This window comes from Anser cygnoides, chromosome W (genome assembly GCF_040182565.1).
Source record: "Anser cygnoides isolate HZ-2024a breed goose chromosome W, Taihu_goose_T2T_genome, whole genome shotgun sequence".
In the NCBI taxonomy this organism is placed as follows: Eukaryota; Metazoa; Chordata; class Aves; order Anseriformes; family Anatidae; genus Anser; species Anser cygnoides.
The window spans coordinates 1,503,281-1,508,765 of NC_089911.1; positions in this window are offsets into that span (position 1 = coordinate 1,503,281).

Genomic DNA, 5,485 nt, shown 5'->3' on the forward strand with positions numbered 1-5,485 from the left:
AATTGTTGAGCGATCTCCCCATCCTTATCTCAACCCTTGAGCCCTTTGTGTCATATTTTCTCCCCCTTTCCCTTTGAGGAGGGGGAGTGAGAGAGCAGCTGAGGTGGAGCTCGGCTGCCCACGCAAGTAAAACCACCACAGTTCTTTTTTGGCGCCCAAAGTGGGGCTCGAGGAATTTAAGATAAGGATTATAGTTGAGTTACGGTCAAAGCATGGACTGTATGTTTTTTATGAATGTAACAGTTGTGAAGAATTAAAGAAAGTAGCAATTGTGAGGAATATGTTTCATATTAGTGCGGTGAAGGGATGAGGGGAGGAGTGTGTGTAAACTGTCCACTTCGTCGGTGTTGTGATGATGTTATGTTTATTTTGCTGTGGGGAATTCTTTTCCTTTTTGATGTAAGTGAAGTTTGTGAAGATTGTGATGATTGTAAAGTAAGAGTATATTGTGATTATTCTTAAATATGCTTTTCAGAGAGGTGAGGGGTGGAATGTAGTGGGTTTATGTGGCAAGGTTTTGGTAGCAGGGGGCCATAGGGGTGGCTTCTGTGAGAAGAATCCAGAAGCTGCCCCATGTTAGATAATGGGCCTGCCGCTGGCCAGAGTCAGGCCAATAAGCCATGTTGTTTGTGCATCTGTGAGAGCATATTTAAGAAAGGAAAAAAAACTGCTGCTCAACAGCAGCTGGGAGAGAGAGATGAGTGAGAAACAGCCTTGCAGACACCAAGGTCAGTGAAGAAGGAGGAGGAGGAGGTGCTCCAGGCACCGGAGTAGAAGTTCCCCTGTGGCCTGTGGAGAGGACCATGGTGAAACAGGTTGTTCACCCAGAAGCCCATGGTGTATCACAGTAGAGTAGGTTTCCACACTGCAGCTCGTGGAAGAGCCCACGGTGAAGCAGGTGGACCTGCCCTGAAGGAGGCTGCAGCCGGTGGAGAACCCCTGCCAGAGTAGATTCTGGGCCGGACTTGTAGCCCGTGGACAGGAACCCATGCAGGAGCAGGTGATCTGGCAGGAGCTGCAACCCATGGGGGACCCAGATTGGAGCAGTGTGCTCCTGAAGGATGGACCCCACCGTACGCACCCATATCTGTATCAGTTCGTGAAGAGCTGCTACCTGTGGAAAGCCCATGCAGAATCAGTTTGGGGAGGACTGCATCCCTTGGGAGGGACCCCATGTTGGAGCAGGGGAAGAGAATGACCATGAAGAAGCAGTGGAGACAAAGTGCTATAGACTGACCGCAAGCCCCCTTCCCCATTGCCCTGCACTGCTCGGTGGGAGGAGGTGGAAGAGGGTGGACTGGTGGGAAGGTGGTTTTGGTTTCTTTCATTTGTTTCTCACTTCTCTAGCTTGTTAGTAATAGGCAATAAATTTTATCATCTCCCTACACTGAGTCTGTTTTGCCTGTCACAATAATTAAGTGAGCTCCCCATACTTATCTCAACCCTTGAGCCCTTTGCAGTGTATTTTCTCCCTCTTTCCCTTTGAGGAAGGGGAGTGAGAGAGCAGCTGAACTGGAGCTCGGCTGCCCATCTGAGTAAAACCACCACGCTAGCACAGACTTGCATGCATGCACAGCTCTTTTAATATTCAGAAATAGAAGGGACCGGACCTTAACTATCATCTAGTTCCAACCCCCCGTGCCATGGGCAGGGACACCTCCCACTAGACAAGGTTGTTCAAAGCCCTATCCAACCTTCCCTTGAACACTTCCAGTTATGGGGCATTGTCCTGGTTCCAGTTAGGACAGAGTTAATTTTTCCTCGTAGTAGCTGGTAGGGTGCTATGTTTTGGATTAGGATGAGAAGAGCGCTGATAACATGCTGATGTTTTAATTGTTGCAGAGCAGTGTTTACACCAGGCCAAGGACTTTTCGGCTTCTTGCTCTGTCCTGCCAGCGAGCAGGCTGGGGGTGCAGCAGGAGCTGGGAGGGGACAGACCCAGGACAGCTGACCCAAAATGGCCAAAGGGGTATTCCATACCATCTGACGTCATGCTAAACAATATATAGGGGTGGCTGGCCGGGGTGGGGGGCCGGCTGCTCGGGGATAGGCTGGGCATCGGTCAGCGGGTGGTGAGCAATTGCATTGTGCATCACTTGTTTTCTTACACATTATTATTATTAATACTATTATCATTATCACTATTATTATTATTATTGTTATTATTATATTCCTGTCTTAATAAACTGTCTTTATCTCAACTCACCGGCTTCACTTTCCCGTTTCTCTCCCCCATCCCAGAGAGGGAGGGGGGAGGGTGAGCGAACGGCTATGCTCCGTGCATCCTTGGCATAGACTATCTTAGAAGAGGATATTTCAAGGACCCAAAAGGGTTCCGCTGGGCTTTTGGCATAGCTGCCTTGGAGACAGAGGACATTAAACAGTTGTCTACCTTGCTTGGTCTCTCAGAGGACCCTTCTGTTGTGGGGTTGCTGAGGGTTGAAGAACAGCAAGTGCCGATCGCTACCACAACTGTGCACCGGCGGCAATATCGCACCAACCGAGACTCCCTGAGTCCCATCCATAAGCTAATTCGTCAACTGGACAGCCAAGGAGTGATCAGCAAGACTCATTCACCTTTTAATAGTCCCATATGTCCAGTGCGAAAGTCTAATGGTGAGTGGAGACTAACAGTGGACTATCGTGGCCTGAACGAAGTCACGCCGCCACTGAGTGCTGCAGTGCCGGACATGCTAGAACTCCAGTATGAACTGGAATCAAAGGCAGCCAAGTGGTATGCCACAATTGATATCGCTAATGCATTTTTCTCCATCCCTCTAGCAGCACAGTGCAGGCCACAGTTTGCTTTCACTTGGAGGGGAGTCCAATATACTTGGAATCGGCTGCCCCAGGGGTGGAAACACAGCCCTACCATTTGCCATGGACTGATCCAGTCTGCGCTGGAGCAGGGGGAAGCTCCTGAACACCTGCAGTACATCGATGACATCATTGTGTGGGGTGACACTGCAGAAGAAGTTTTCGAGAAAGGGAAGAAAATAGTCCAAACCCTTCTGAAGGCCGGTTTTGCCATAAAACAGAATAAAGTTAAAGGACCTGCACGAGAGATCCAGTTTTTAGGAATAAAATGGCAAGATGGACGTCGTCAAATCCCAATGGATGTGATCAACAAAATAACAGCTATGTCTCCACCAACTAGCAAAAAAGAAACACAAACTTTCCTAGGTGTCGTGGGGTTTTGGAGAATGCATATTCCAAATTACAGTCTGATTGTAAACCCGCTCTACCAAGTAACCCGTAAGAAGAATGCTTTTGAATGGGGCCCTGAGCAATGACAAGCCTTTGAACAAATTAAGCAGGAAATAGTTCATGCAGTAGCCCTCGGGCCAGTCCGAACAGGACCAGATGTAAAGAATGTGCTCTACACCGCAGCCGGGGAGAATGGTCCCACCTGGAGCCTCTGGCAGAAAGAACCTGGGGAAACTCGAGGTCGACCCCTGGGGTTTTGGAGTCGGGGATACAGAGGATCTGAAGCCCGCTATACTCCAACTGAAAAGGAGATATTGGCAGCATATGAAGGAGTTCGATCTGCTTCGGAAGTGGTCGGTACTGAAGCGCAGCTCCTCCTGGCACCCCGACTGCCGGTACTAGGCTGGATGTTCAAAGGAAGGGTCCCCTCTACACATCATGCAACTGATGCTACATGGAGCAAGCGAGTTGCACTGATTACTCAGCGGGCTCGAATAGGAAACCCCAGTCGCCCAGGAATCTTGGAGGTGATTATGGACTGGCCAGAAGGCAAATACTTTGGGATATCATCAGAGGAGGAGGTGGTCCATGCTGAAGAAGCCCCACTGTACAACAAGCTACCGGAAAATGAGAAGAAATATGCCTTGTTCACTGATGGGTCCTGTCGTATCGTGGGAAAGCATCGGAGATGGAAAGCTGCTGTATGGAGTCCTACACGACGAGTTGCAGAAGCTGCTGAGGGAGAAGGTGAATCGAGTCAGTTTGCAGAAGTGAAAGCCATTCAGCTGGCTTTAGATATTGCTGAACAAGAAAAGTGGCCAGTTCTCTATCTCTATACTGATTCATGGATGGTAGCAAATGCCCTGTGGGGGTGGTTACAGCAATGGAAGCAGAACAACTGGCAGCGCAGGGGCAAGCCCATCTGGGCTGCGGCATTGTGGCAAGATATTGCTGCCCGGGTAGAGAACCTGGTTGTAAAGGTACGCCATGTAGATGCTCATGTGCCCAAGAATCGGGCTACTGAAGAACATCAAAACAACCAGCAGGTGGATCAGGCTGCTAAGACTGAAGTGGCTCAGGTGGACCTGGACTGGCAACATAAAGGTGAATTATTTATAGCCCGATGGGCCCATGACACCTCAGGCCATCAAGGTAGAGATGCAACATACAGATGGGCTCGTGATCGAGGGGTGGACCTGACCATGGACACTATAGCACAGGTTATTCATGATTGTGAAACATGTGCTGCAATCAAGCAAGCCAAGCGGTCAAAACCTCTTTGGTATGGAGGACGATGGCTGAAATATAAATATGGAGAGGCCTGGCAGATTGATTACATCACACTCCCTCAAACCCGCAACGGCAAGCGCCATGTACTTACAATGGTGGAAGCAACCACCGGATGGCTGGAAACATATCCTGTGCCCCATGCCACCGCCCGGAACACTATCCTGGGCCTTGAAAAGCAAGTCTTGACTGTGAGGGTAGTGAGGCACTGAAACACGTTGCCCAGAGAAGTTGTGGATGCCCCATCCCTGGAGGCATTCAAGGCCAGGTTGGATGGGGCTTTGGCCAACCTGATCTAGTGGGTCGCATCCCTGCCTATGGCAGGTGGGGTTGGAACTACATGATCTTTAAGGTCCCTTCCAACCCAAACCATTCATTCGTGTTTGTAGGGAGAAAATTCGCGGGGCCAAAGCCCAACTAGAGTTGAAGCTGGCCATGTCTGTGGGAGACAATAAAAAAGGTTTTTTTAGATATGTGAACAGAAAAAGGAGAACCAAAGAAAACATAGGTCCGCTACTTGACGGGGAAGGTCTCCTCACAGACAGTGACATAGGCAAAGCAGAGACGTTTAATGCTTTCTTCACCTCTGTCTTCAATGCTGATGATGGGCTTCGGGACCCTGGGTGCCCTGAGCGGGAGGACCATGACGGTGGGAATGACAAACTCCCTACAGACCCTGAACGTGTGCGGGATTTGCTGCTCCACCTGGATCCATACAAGTCCATGGGTCCAGATGGGATTCATCCCAGGGTGCTCAGAAAGCTGGCTGACGTCATCGCGGGACCTCTCTCAATTATTTTTCAATGGTCTTGGGAATCTGGAGAGGTCCCAGTAGACTGGAAGCTGGCAAATGTTGTGCCAGTTTTCAAGAAGGGTAAGAAAGAAGACCCCAGCAATTACAGGCCTGTCAGTCTCACGTCAGTGCCTCGTAAAATTTTGGAGAGGATGATCCTTGAAGTTACTGAAGCACACCTGGGGGACAATGCAGTCA